This window comes from Pongo abelii, chromosome 10 (genome assembly GCF_028885655.2).
Source record: "Pongo abelii isolate AG06213 chromosome 10, NHGRI_mPonAbe1-v2.0_pri, whole genome shotgun sequence".
Classification (NCBI taxonomy): Eukaryota; Metazoa; Chordata; class Mammalia; order Primates; family Hominidae; genus Pongo; species Pongo abelii.
The window spans coordinates 27,918,433-27,933,658 of NC_071995.2; the positions used below are offsets into that span (position 1 = coordinate 27,918,433).

The 15,226-nt window shown below is 39.0% G+C and overlaps 1 protein-coding gene across 5 annotated transcripts in view; it reads right to left on the reverse strand.

Moving 5' to 3' along the window:
* Window positions 1–15,226, reverse strand: part of ITPR2 (inositol 1,4,5-trisphosphate receptor type 2) — a 519,932-nt gene that overhangs the window by 311,020 nt on the left and 193,686 nt on the right. The window lies entirely within an intron of this gene.

Genomic DNA, 15,226 nt, shown 5'->3' on the forward strand with positions numbered 1-15,226 from the left:
TCATAAATGAAAGGTTTGAGCAGTTCTCATAAAGGCATATACCATATGAACCACATGCAAACCAGTTGCTGAAAATTTCCATCACCCTAGAAAGCTCTCTCGTGCCCTTTCACAGTCAATTCCCCCCAAAATTTCTCCCCAGCCCCACCACCAAAGGCAACGATGCTCTTGATTTCTCACACCACAGACACATGTATTAGCTAATGTAGAGTTTCATAGCTAAGAGTTTGGTTAAGTGATTATGCCAAAGAATACTGAATAACTGATCAATGTTAAAGCACAGAAGGGCCTTTAGTTCTTTGCTGCTTTGTTCTTGCCTTGACTAGATCAGTATTTTTGTCATTGACTTGGGTGAAGTCAGAGATAGCATGTTTCTCAAATGCAAAGATAACATGAAACAAGGGAGGATGGCTAATACAGTGAATGACCCTACCAAATTCCAAAACTACATAAATAGGAAGAAAATAACAGGTTAAATCCAACATGGTAAATACAAAATATAAAAGGTGCTATATGCTTAGGGCTAAATAAAACCAACTCAAGTACATGATGTGGGAAAATGTGATGTAAAAGAAAACAAATTAGAATTTTAGTTGAGTTCAAGTTTAGTAGGAATCAATACTATGTCATTGTTAACAAAACACTCATTTTCACCTAGGCTACATTATAAAAGGGTTCAGAATGAGGTGAATGTAGCCATCTTTGCCTCTGTGCTAGTCAAATCAGTGATAAATTAGATTGAGTCATAACAGGAACCGCTACAGGAATTGCATAGGACTATACAGAGAGGAGGGGGGACGCAGGTGATGTGCTAGCCATTTTCAAGCACAGAAAGACCTGACATGTGGAAGGGATGTTGGATTTCTGTGCAGTTCAACAAGCAACAGAGGTAAGGCTGCTTGCTGGAAGTGAGAGGGAAGTCTACATATAGGATAACCAAACAAAAAAGACCTAATAATTAGAGCTATGAAAAATAAGAAAGGCCTACCCTTTGTAGAAGTAAAATCTTGGTCACTCCAGGTGTTCAAGGAGATCCTATGTAACCATTTGTAATGGGTGTTGCATGAATATATGAAGCTCATATATTGTATAGATAATTTATATGGTTCCTTTCTATGCCAGCATTCTTTTTTTTTTAATTATACTTTAAGTTTTAGGGTACATGTGCACAACGTGCCGGTTAGTTACATATGTATACATGTGCCATGTTGGTGTGCTGCACCCAGTAACTCGTCATTTAACATTAGGTATATCTCCTAATGCTATCCCTTCCCCCTCCCCCCACCCCACAACAGTCCCCGGTGTGTGATGTTCCCCTTCCTGTGTCCATGTGTTCTCATTGTTCAATTCCCACCTATGAGTGACAACATGCAGTGTTTGGTTTTTTGTCCTTGCGATAGTTTGCTGAGAATGATGGTTTCCAGCTTCATCCATGTCCCTACAAAGGACATGAACTCATCATTTTTTATGGCTGCATAGTATTCCATGGTGTATATGTGCCACATTTTCTTAATCCAGTCTATCGTTGTTGGACATTTGGGTTGGTTCCAAGTCTTTGCTACTGTGAGTAGTGCTGCAATAAACATACGTGTGCATGTGTCTTTAAAGCAGCATGATTTATAATTCTTTGGGTATATACCCAGTAATGGGATTGCTGGGTCAAATGGGTCTATGCCAGCATTCTGTAAGTTTGTGTTGGGTTCTAACAATAAGCCTTATTGTAGGTCACCAGAGATTGTGAGAACTGGGGAGTCTATGCAAGTGTATTAACACTTGAAGACATCAGATGCTGAGGCTCAAGCAATATTTATAATACAGAAAAATAACTGTAGTAGAGAGCTTAGAACAACATGACCCTCTTCAGTCATTCTCATGATTTGTAAAGTCATTCTTAGGGATTGATCCTTCCCTATTAACTCAGTTAGGCAATGTGAGTAGAAAAACAATCAGCAAACCACCATGGCACATGTTTACCTATGTAACAAACTGGTATGTCCTAAACATGTATCCCAGAACTTAAAAAAAATTTAATTAAAAAAATAATAATCATATACTTAGAATGTTACAATCTAGTAATATTGTTTTGATTCAAACATATTTGTATAAAGCACATAATTTACATATATTAAATTCATTTCACTCAATAAATATTTTGAAAACCAATTAGGTATATAGTAATATATTAGACATGTAGGTACAAGTCCCCCATAGAACCAGAAATAGAATCTATTTTTATAATTTTCCCCCCAGTATGATACTCTCAGTCAATAAATCTGAATCTCTGTTATTGAATCATCTATGTAGTAACTCTAAGAACCGTAGAGTCTTCTATAAGTCTATTGGAAAAGACAACCTTATGAAAAATAATCATAAAATTAAGAAAAGAAAGATACAAGTATATATTTGAAATATTATGGTCTCTAAATATTTTTGTGCTTCAAATGCATAAATGCTTCATAAGGCATGTCACACACGTTCATCCTAACGATAGTGAGATATGAAAGTATATCTGAGATACTCATATGAATAGCTCACAGAAAGGTGTCTAAGGAGATACAATTGCTTAGTATTACTGGGGAAACAGCAGGAGACAGAGCTGGAGATGTCTAACTCAGATTATGAAGACCCTTGGGCACCAATTTAAAGAACTGAGTTATTATTCTCTGGAGATGATGAGAGCTAAATAAAGAAGTAGAGTATGTGATTTAGAAAGATCCTTATGTTGGAATGTGGAGAAAGAGCCAAAACACAGAGTCAGAGAGAACAATCAGAAATTTATTTCAGGAAAGGAAGAGGAATATCTAGCTTCAAGAGATCTTTAGCTGGTAAAACTTTTAAGACTTGCAATTGAAACTTTTCTGAGACAAGCCAAACAACCATTCACAAAGGAGTGATTCTTTGTTTAAGAAAAAAAAAATCTCTCTTTAATATGACCAGAAAAATAACTTCCAGCCAGATCAAAACTCTTTCGTAGATATGTACTATGTTGTGCTGAACTTTCTTGGGAAACTTGGAAAAAGTAGAAAAGAGTCTTTGCACATGAGGAAGTCATCTGTGTATAAAGAAAGCAATAAAATAATAATAGAAAGAACATCAACTGTAAAGCTGTAGTTTTTTTTTTAAAGAAGAGAGAAAAAGAAAAAATACCTGAATTCAAAATTTCCAGCAAGCTACATATAAGCTGTATGATCTTAGGCAAAGTATATAAGCTGTCAAAAAGCTTATTTCCTGGACATAATCAGGACCATAATATCTGACATGCTGGACTGTGATAAGGATTAACAATAAAAATATACAAAAGACCCAGAGGTGTGCTAGGTATTCTATATAAATAATAGATACCTTTACACAGTATTCCCTTGCCTGATGTGTAGCCTGGCATCCGTTACATAGTTATTCTCCCCCTATTTTACTATGTGCATTTGATTTTTAAAAGGAACATGATCTAGTGTAGAGCATGTGTTTGACATCCTCTTGACACAGAGAGAAGCTGGGAGGTGGAATGAGGAGAGTCCTTTTAGGCACCATTGATAACTAAAAGAAAGTCCAATAGTCATACAGATACTTTTTCTAAAACTTATAAAAGCTTAGAAGGAAAAAAAAAAACCAAACAAACAGAAAAGTAAAAGACATTACACATTAAGCCAGAAAGGACTTAGAGGCACAGCTAGCATAGCACAAAGCTGGTGAGAGAACCAGCCTCAGGACTTCAGAATGGCACAGACATCTTTCTCAGCTCCTGAGGAACAGCATCCTGCAAAAGGCTTGCTGCCTAGAGCAGGTTTCTGATGCCAGTGATTCTGGGGCACCTGGAAATAGGAAGCTTCTAGCCATTGTTTTCATGTCTAGAATTTTGTTACATGTTTAAGTGTTTTAATTTATTTTTATTTTTCTCCATAATCTCTATTTCCTATGACATCTGCTATGGCTTGAATGTGTCCCCCAAAGCTCACGTGTTGGAAACTGGATCCCCAATGTTGTGAAGTTGGGAGGTGGGACCTTTAAAGGGTATTTAAGTCATGAGAGCACCACCCTTATGAATGGATTAATGGCATTAACCCAGGAGTGGGTTTTTTGTGAAAGATTAAGTTCAATGCTGTCTTGCTCTCTCACACTCTTGCCTTCTCTTTGCCCTCCCACTAAGAGATGACACAGTAAGAAGATCTTTTCCAGATGCTGGCCTCTCAACCCTTGGCTTCCCAACCTCCAGAACTGTCAGCAATAAATTTCTGTTCCTTATACATTACCCAGTCTCAGGCATTCTGCAAAAGATATTACTCATTAATCCAGAAAGGACTTAGAGGTGCAGCCAGCATAGCACAAAGCTGACAAAAGAACCAGACTCAGAACATGACAATGGCACAGAAATGTTCCTCAGCATCTGAAAAACAGCATTCCACAAAAGGCCTGCTGTGCAAAATGGACCAAGACAAGATCTTAGTCTTGACCCGAAATGTTTCCAATCAGGAAATTTTCTAGGAAGATAATTGTAGTGGATGCTGTGCTGGTCCTGCCCAGATTCCCTTTCAGAAGTGAAGGACTACTCCCCAAGCTGCTAGAGTGCTACTCAGAAGACAGCCCTCAACTGCCAGCCCCTGTGTTTGTGTCCCCCCAAAATTCATGCATTGAGATACTCTCTCCCAAGGTGATGGTGTTAGAAGTAGAACCTTTGGGAGGTGATTAGGTCATGGAGGAGGAGTCCTCGTGAATGGGACTAGCGCTCTTTGGAAAGATGCCCAAGAGAGATTCCCCTTGCCCCTTTCCCCAAGTCAGGACACAGTAAGAAGCTGCCATCTGTGATCCAAAAAGCAGACCCCCACTGGACACCAACTCTGCAGGCACCATAATCCTGGACTTCCCAGTCTCCAGAACTATGAGAAATAAATGTTTGTTGTTTTGAAGCTACCTAATTGATGGTATTTTTGTTGTTGTTGTTATAGCAGTCCAAATAGTCTAAGACAGAAAAGTGTCTTACCAAGAAGTGGGATGCTGCTATAACAAATATCCAAGATGTAGAAGTGCTTTGAAACTGGGTAGTGGGTAGAGGCTGGAAGAGTTTTCAGGTGCATCCAAGAAAAAGCCAACATTGCCATAAACAGATCCTTAAGGATGATTCTGTGAAGTCTCAGAGGAGAGGAGGAGAGCTACAGAGAAAGCATGTAGCTCTAATACTTTTCGAATTCTCTAAGCGTATTCTTAAAGACTTCATAGAAGGTCACAAACAGAACACTGGTAGAAATATGGATGGTAAAGGTCATGCAGAGGAGGTCTCAGATAGAAATGAGGAACATCTTACTGGAAACTACAGAAGAGGCCATCACTGTATAAAGTAGCAACAAATTTGGCTGAATTGTATTCATGCCCTACTGATTTATGGAAGGTAGAACTTGCCAGAGATGAAATTGAATATTTGGGTGAAAAATATGTAAGCAAAGTGTTGACAGAACGTCTGGTTCCTCTTGACTGCTTACAGTAAAATATGAGAAAAGAGAAATGGCTTAAAGATGGAATTGCTAATTAAAAAGGAAACGGAACTTGAATTTTTGGAAAATCCTCAGCCTATCCATATTGAAAAACATGAAAAAGTCTGTTTGGAAGTGTGGCCAAGTGACCATTCAATAAAGAGTTTACTATGGATCAAGCATCTCAAGGGAAGCCAGATGCTATTTATCATGACAATGGGGAGATGAATTAGCCACCTAAAAAGAAGCCAGGACCTACTGTCCAAAACAATGGAAGAATGACCCCAGCAGATTTAGGAGATTATCAGGGATGCCCCTCCCATCACAGGCCCAGAATATAAGGAGCTAGGGGCCAAAAAGATTTCAAAGGAGAGGGTGCCACCTCACATGATGAGCTTCACTTCCCCATACCCTGTGATTGGGCTCCTAGGCTGCCCCAGGTATGGCTCCAGTGGGCCCCATTACAGCATGCACTGTGTCCAGCAAAGCTGAGTGGGGAAGAGTTGCTGCCTCCACCTGGATTTCAAAGGATGCCCTGGTGAGCTGTGGGGCCCAGGCAATAGAAAGCACCATCTATCAACCAGCAGCAGGCTCTCACCAGACACTGAATCTGCTGGCACCATTATATTAGTCTATTCTCACACTGCTAATAAAGACACACCCGATACTCGGTAATTTAAAAAGGAAAGACGTTTAATTGACTCACAATTCCACATGGCTGGGGAGGCCTCACAATCATGGCTGAAGGCAAAGGAGGGGCAAAGTCATATCTTACATGGCAGCAGGCAAAGAGCATGTCAAGGGAACTCCCCTTTATAAAACCATTAGATCTCATGAGACTCACTATCACAAGAATAGCACGGGAAGAACCTGCCCCCATGATTCAATTCCCTCCCACCAGGCCCCTCCCATGACACATGGGAATTATGGGAGTTACAATTCAAGATGAGATTTGGGTGAGGACACAGCCAAACCATATCAACCATGATCTTGGACCTCCTAGCCTCCTGAACTGTGAGAAATAATTGCTTGTTGTTTACAAGCCACCCAGTCTATGGTATTTTTGTTACAGCAGTCCAGGCCGACTAAGACAACTAGTCTGAAGACAGGTACTTCAAGCATGGTCACTCACCCATTCCAGAGCAGTCTACGGGGACATAAAGGCTCAGCCCCCTCACCCTAATGGAGACAGCCCTGAAGGACATCCCAACTTCAACCTCCCAGAAGCCTCCACTAAACTGCATCACAACCCAACTTCTCCCTTTCTCAATCTTGCTTTCCCTCCCATTCTACCGGTGTTGATCCTAAGAGCTCTCCCTAATAAGTCTGCTTCATGCTAATCCTCTCCCAGAGTCTGCTTCCTGAGGAACACAACTGGCAATACGTAATTCTAGAGTTGCAGAGAATTGTGGTCATTGCTGCTGTTATTTAAAAATCAGTGCAAGAATTTCAAGATGTTATGAGAAGTACGTGCTCATCTGATACAATACACACAGACACAAAGGGACAAGAAGGAAACCTACCACTGTGGATGGGATTATACCCATGTTCCTGCCTTTTCTTAGAGTCTAAAGCTTCCCTTGATTTAAGTGTGTGATTTGGATGTCAAGAAGGTGTAGAGAGAAAGGAACCGCATATGGAAGATGGGTAAGTGTGGGGAACATGGTACATAATGGAGAAAAGATAGTTCTTTCAGAAACAAAGGGACTTCACTGAAAGCAGAGCACGGACAGAGGGAGGACAGACAAAATCGAGCCATCTCAAGAAGAATAAGCTTGAATGCCCAGAGGCAGCATGGTGCTGGGAAGTGCTAAGTCCAGAAATCGAGTTTTTCAAGTGATGAACGGTAATTGGTGGTGCCTTCCCTTTGCATGTAAACTTTGCCAACACTTCTTAGCACTGTGAACTCTACTGCAAACTTAACTCCTTTGCAGAGACCTGAAAAGAGCTCAGTCAGGTGAAAAATTCAAAAGAGATGAACACTGGCAAGAGTCTTTAATAGGACTCTAGCTTGTACGTATGTGTTCTTTGGTTTTGATCCTTATACTAAACTCTTTTCTATTCTTTCTGATCCCCCATTTCCACATACACACTTTTTTATGGTCTCACCTCACAGTCAGTTAAGTCTTTTTCTCCCTTTCTCCCTTTCTTTCTTTCCTTTTTTTTTTTTTTTTTTTTTGGTAAGATACTCTGAGTATATCCAGTGGACTAGGGCTTCTGGTTTCAGGACATTCAAGCTGGTGTCTTACAAAGAACAATCATAGCTATTAATCAGAAGATAAGCTTCACAGATATTTTCTAAAAAGGTTGTTTTGCAACACACATAAAAAAAGAATGTCATTCAATGAATGAAGGAAGATTACATACTAATCTTCAAATACTCAGTTTTGAACTAAAAGAGATTGCAAAGATCATATTTAGACTAACCTTGTAGTTTTATAAAAGAAGAAATTATTTCCTGGCAGATTTTTTTTTTTTGTCTGCAAATATTTTCTTCCTTTCTCACCCATAAAGCAATATTTAAAAATGTTTCTGCCCCACCCCTCTCATCTCAATTTCCCTTCTCCTTTTTAACAGTAACTATGCTGCCAGAAAAAGCATTTCAAGGTAGATAATGTGCAGTCCCTGTAAAGGCAAACAAACAAACAAAAAATTAGATTGCAGAAGCAAGTGGCTCTTTGCCAGGAGATGGAGAGTTGACATCCTCTTACTTTGTTCCCCAAATCTCCTAGGGCAAGGGGTACTCCTGGACATAGATATATTCAAAGCACATCTCGCTATCCTGCCTCCTATCTCCACCCTACCCTGGGTTGGGTCCACAGGGCTGTAAGCCACTCGGGATAGCAGAATTATTTTAGGAAAGGAAGATAATTCCAGGCTGTTGTGGTTGCCTGTATCTTATTCCCTAAGGCCAAAGGCACTTCATTTCCAACCCTGAATCCTCAAAGAAAAAGAAACCCCACAAATAAATGGAATTCTCCATTGAATTTTTTTTAAGTGACTCCTCATTTTCTACATCATAACATATATACCAACAAAAAGGATTATCTGGTTACTGACTGGGAACAGGCCCACATTTCAGTGCTTAGCTATGGAAACTCCCAAGAATTTGAAATTGAGCAAAAGCAAAATGAGAGAAGCTATGAAGAAACTATTTAGCTCTTGGTTGGTCTTTTGGTAGTTTTCTATGATCTACTGCCTTTCCAAATTATCGTGAGTTCAAGGACGGGAAGGAAGACAACAGTGAAAAGAAATTGTAGTGGTGTCCTAGACACACTAATTATGCCCAAAGTTCACTGAACGATGTAGACTTTATTGTTCCATGTTGGAGATTCAAAGTTGAACCCCAGTCCCGTTCAAACAGCAAGCACAGATAGGTAGAAGGATATTAACAGGATAACTAAATAACAAACCAGACCCAAACCATTTCCAGACTGTGTCAACTTCTCTATTCTAACCACATGCATATTCACATGGAGATGATACTCAAATGATTCAGAGATATACACATATCATGCTGTTCCATAGAAGATGTGTAAGTGGGATTCACATTTGTCCTCAACTATTTAAGTGACTCTCCAGTAGAACAAAATAAACCCATGCTGTTGTAAAAGAAAAAAGGGCTCTTAATTATTAGTAGAAATAGAAAGCTTTGGATTGTATATCCTTTGGCAAGTATAAAACAGATGTATACTTCTAAAAGTGAAATGTTTGCAAAGAATATGGAAAATATCCAGTTCATCAGCTTGTATGTGCATTTGCTTTTAACTTCTATAAGTGACAAAGAAGAACACGGCTTGCCATAATCCTTCTACTCAAAAGATCAATTACACTGAATGGTGCCTGTGCATTTAAAACCACTGAGAGCAAATCATAAGTATTAGGCAAAGCAAATTGACTCAACAACACAGCCTCCTGGGAGCAAGTACATTTGTTTGAAAACAATATTTCTTAGGTAAATGTATAGCCAATGAAAGGTATTGGATTGATAGTTCTGAAGATCTGAATCTTCTATTTCACTACAGTGAAGGCCAGAGCAGTGCCAGCTCCCTGTGTCTCCATATGAGCAAGCCTCAATCATTCTCTGAACGGACCACCTTTAGGGTACAAAGATGAAAAGCTGCTTCTGAGCCTAGCAATTTCTGCCGAGCATGCCAACTATAAGCCATTGTGACAGGGAGCAGCCACAGCCTGGAAGCTAGACGCAGACCCCCAACCAGATCTAAGATGAGGACAATTTACAGTGACACTGAGGTGGGCTGCTGTGTGACCAAGGATGCAGAAGAAGAAAACTTCTGTAATTGCCACTTTCCACGCCAGCCATCTCTACAACCTCAAACACTCATCACTGGCATCTAAAGCTACAGGATTTCCCAGAAAAAACAAATGAATGCTGTGCGTGCACATCCTATTTAAGCCTGGCGCCACTGAGGCTGGCACAAAATGGAACTCCAGGAACTGTAAAGCCTTTTCCTTCTAGATATGCCTCCTCTTCCGCTCCCCTGTGTCTGACCTGCCAAACACATTTTTCTGCATGTCCAACCCCAACTGTGCTGGAGAAAAATTAGTAAGTGGGAAGTAAGAAGGATAAAAAAGATGTAATTCTAGTACATAAAATTTTCCAGACATGATATGAGCATACAGAACTGTATCATTTACTTAAAGGAACTGGTCTATCTAGCAACAATGTTTATAAAACCACTTTCTTTTTTTTTTTTTTAAACTGTACTTTGCAAATGACTTCCCATTGAAGATAAAGTTTCATTAAAAGAGAAAAATACTTATAGTATGAGAGGAGTCCATATGACATAAAAGAAGAAAATACAATCCAAATCATTTAGATATCAAAGAGCCAAGATGATGATACAGAGTATTGTAATGTGGTAACATTGCTATGACTCCTAACAGTTGATCTTTAAAATAATAGTTCTTTTTTTTTTCTCTAGGTACTTTCCACAATCTGGGATTTCCTCTCTGGCATCGACCTTTGTCTCACCCTGCACTACAGGAATTTTTCCCATGCTTGACAATCCTATCTCCATATTTGGAGATTCCAGAAAAGTGTTTTTTCTTGCTTCTTCTGTTAAGAATTTATACAGTCTAACAGAACTTTTGTTAGGAATTTATAGTCTAATAGAGAACCCAGCTATAATATTAATAACACATCTCCTAGTAGAGTTGTAAGATCATTCTAAGTTTGAATTGTCACCTTGCATAACATAAATCCTTTTCCTACCAGATTAATTATTTAAGTTCTTAACTTTTTTGTTTTAAAAAACTTTCAAATTTATAGGAAGAGTTGCAAGAATAGTACAAAGAACTCCCACATAGACTTTGCCCAGATTGATTAGATTCACAAATGCTGCCACATTTGCATCTCTGTCTCCACCCACACCCACACATACACACACACACTCACACACACACACATCTTTCCTGCTCTATTTGAAAGTTAGTTCCAGACATCATGCCCTTTCAACTTTCAATTCTTCAGCATGTATTTGCTAAAAACAAGTATATTAGCTTAGCTAAGCACAGTGCAATTACAAAAGTCAAGAAATCTAACTGACATAATCAATATTCAAATATAACCTGCAATCCATATTTCTACAATCCATTTTCAAATTTTATCACTTGTGCCTATAATATCTTCTATAGATAATATTTCTCCTAATCCAGGATCCAGTACTGAATTGCATATTGCATTTAGTTGTCATGTCTCTTTAATCTCCTTTAATCTGAAAGTTTCTCAGCCTTCAACATTTTTGCCCACATAGGTATTCTCTATTCTCCATTCAGCAGCCAACATGATCAGATTATATCAATCCCTTCTCAAATCCCTCCAGAGATTGCCCATCAAACTTAAAACAAAATTCTACCCTCCCTCACTCCATCAGTCTCCATATCATTGACTTACTTTATTTTTCTTCACAGCATTATCAGATGTTACAGGATAGATAGATAGGTTAGATAGATAGATAGATAGATAGATAGACAGACAGATAGATAATCTGGCTGTTTCTCCTATTATAGATAGATAGACAGATAGATAATCTGACTACTTCTCCCAATAGGTGAAAGGAGAAATTTTGCCCATTTATTTATTGTCTTCCCTGTGGTGAACAACTTTGTTTATCTTGTTCATTACTTATTACCAGTGACTAGAACTGTGTTTGGCATGTAGTAATTCTTCAATACATTCTTGTTAAATAAATTAATAAATTATTATCAGATTGCTGAAAGAATAATTAAGGTATCTAGAAGTCAGTGGAATTCACTAAAAAATACGAGAATTATGAAAATTAAATTTGTGTCTTTGAGGGCAGATATAAACACGATGGTGGAGAGAGCAAACAAGGTAACAACTTTTCCAAGAAAAAAAATACTTTCCTTAGGCAAAACTATGGAGCGAGAAAAAGATCAGCAGTTGCCAGGGGGTGGTGAGGAGGTGGGAGAAGGGTTGAATATGCAGAGCACAGAGAATTTTTAGGGCAGTGAAAAGATGCTGTACAATACTATAATGTTAGATACGTGTCATTATACATTTGTCCAAATACATAGAATGTGCAACACCAAGAGTGAACCCCAGTGTCAACGATGAACTTTGGGAATAATGATGTCAATGTTGGTTCATCAGTTGTAATAAATGTACCCCTCTAGTGGAGGACGTTGATATGGGGAGGCTATGCATGTTGAGGGGCAGGTGATAAATAAAAAATCTCTGTATCTTCCTCTTAATGTTGCCGTGAACCTAAAACCGCTCTTAAAAAAAATAAGTCTTTAATAAAATACTCTTCATGGTGAAACACTAAAGGCAGATTGTAAGCAGTGAGATCAAAAGTCAGGATCAACTTCTAGCTTTCTAAGTATAATTTAGTTTAGACTGAAGATTGTAAAAGCATAACAAGAAGCTTTAATATGGACACTTCAAGTGTTATGTACCCTCTGAGAGTGGTAAAATGAGTCTCACTAGTGAGATTCAGGCAGCAGAATTAATATAGACCACTGCAGGTCCCTGCTGTTTGATTAACAACTACGGTTCTTGGTCTTTGCTTTTTCTCATTCATATGTTGTTCATAGATTTTTATAAAATGTTCAATTTACATTAAAGATGCAATAATAGTAAAGAATATTCATATAAGCTTTCCTTTTTTCTCCATTTGCTTTTGTGGTTCCTCCCTCAAACCCTTATTATTCTCTTTCTGAATGTATACTATATATAATCATTTTATTATGCTCTTAGAAATTACCATTCTGGATAATTACACCATGTAGATTCAGGTTGTCTTTTATTTCCAAATGTTCTCTTGGATTGCAATTTTAAATGCTCATTCTGTTCCATTTTCTTGTTTTTCTTCTTCAGGGACTCCAGTTATTCATATGGTGGCTCTTCTTTGCCTTTCTTCCATTTCAGCCTCTTTCCCTCTCACCCTCATCACTTGTTTCTTTGGATCATTGTCATTCTCTTCACTGTTCTGCCTTTCTTCAATGTCACCTGTTTGATTTTCCTTCAAATCTATTCTCTCTTTGACACCTTATAATTTAATCTGTATTGGTAAAAAATAAATGAATAAATAAAGCCAACAATTTTATTCTATTTCTTTCCTAAGTTCAATCAATTTTCATTTCATTTCTTCTTGGGTTTTGGTCCATTTCTGATCTTAGTTTTGAATTTATGAATCAAAGTGTTTTCCATAGCCCACTGTGCTTGAAGCTACTTAATTCCATTTAGGGTACCATGTTACAATATTCTTCTGCTTCACAGTTGCTCTTCAGAGAGGAATTTCCATCCACTGAGGTGTTTAGATTTTTCCATTCTGTTTTGGTCTTACAGCGGTTTCACATAGTGATACTGATGACATTTACACATTCAGCAGAAAGGATCGACAACCAGCGGGTTTATAGGATCTCTGGTTCAAGAGCGCCCCCTCCTGTCAGAGTCATGAATTGCAGTTTCTTTAAAATTTGGCTTTTGGTGGAGGTCGGTGGAAGAGTGATATGTCCATCGATGTTTCAGGTTTCTTTTGTCTTGTGGTATTCTAGATCTCCCCATCTTGCCTCTTTTTCTTTCACCAAAAGACTCGAAGGGGTGCCCTTCCCTTACCTGCAACCTTGTTCATCCCCTAGAAGCACTGCTTTTCCACAGCTGCTCCCTGTGCTATTTCAAGTCCCTTCCTTTTAAGTTGGTGCTCTTATCTACCTGTATACTTTTTCCATATTTTCACACCTAGATAGACTTTCTCTTTCTGAGGGTGATTTTCATACAATTTCATTTCATTCCCTTTGCACACGATCCCTTTTCTCTTCCCCAGTTTCTCCAAAAACCACTCACCATCCTCAAAGCTTGCAATGGGAGCTCACCAGGCAGCTGTACTAAAAATGAATGTTTATTTTTCTACTTACAGTAACTAGCATTTGCACTGTCCCCTCGCTTCTAGTTATGCTGAAGGTGAGGAATTTATGTGGTTCAATTGGCTTCTTATTGATTTGTACAGTTTTTTGAAAGCTATAAAAGGAATTGAGATTTGGGCAGCAGCAATTAATTACTTCAGCTTACTGTAAGTTGCTCATTTATAATTCTTAACTAGGTATTTCTTCTTTATGTCTGAAATTAGGTTTCTGGTTTTGCCCTTTTAATCCTGTAGTGGACGTTGTAGTGGATACTATTGTGCTCCACCCATGTCTCCTTTTCAGGGCTGAGGCTCTTATTGCCCCAGCTGCTGGGCATCCTTGTTGCTAACTATTTACAGCTGTACCTCTCACTAGGCCGGACTCTTACCCAATGTTTCACAGCCCCCTCCAGGATGAAGCCATGTAGCTAATAGCTGGCTGATACAAAGACACAAAGGGTGGCCCCCTTAGCCTTAATTTGTGACAATTCTAAAGAGCATCCCAGCTCCAGAACTCCCTACAGGATGAGCTGAGGTCTCAGTCATAACTGCATTGCAGATGAGCTTCTCTGCCTGCCCAGTCCTACCTTCCTCACTTCCTTACAGGTATATATCCAAGTGCACTCTTCAATATACCTTCTGCAAACAAGCCTCTATATCAGGGTATTTTTAGGGTATCCAACCCAAGACAATCATCATAAAAACTTTGTATTGACTTATGAGACAGGCACTGTTGAAAGTCCATTGAATATATTGTATACATTCCCTTAATTCTTGCAAGGAAACTGTGAGAAGGATATTATTATTATCATCTTCATATCTCAGATGAGAAAAGAAAAGTCATAGAGAAGACAAGTACCTTATAAATGGTCAAGGCAGGATTTGAATACAGGCACTCTAACTTGAAAGCCCATTCTCTTATCCACTTCACTCCACAGGTTCCCACACTGGCGTGGCATTCACTCCTTCTCTGGCATGATACTTTGGCAGCCCTTTCCTTGAATCTGTCTTTTTCTTTTTCCTTTTTTTTTTTTTTTTTGAGATGGAGTCTCACTCTGTCATCAGGCTGGAGCGCAGTGGCACGATGTCAGCTCACTGCAAAGTCCGACTCCCTGGTTCAAGCAATTCTCCTACCTCAGCCTCCCGAGTAGCTGGGATTACAGGCACACGCCACCACGCCCAGCTAATTTTTGCATTTTTAGCAGAGATGGGTTTTCACCATGTTGGCCAGGATGGTCTCGATCTCCTGACCTCGTGATCCGCCCACCTTGGCCTCCCAAAGTGCTGGGATTACAGGTGTGAGCTACCGTGCCTGGCCTTCCTTGCATCCATCTAAGCTCTGCTGTGGAGGACAGCCTTCAAATCTATTCTCTC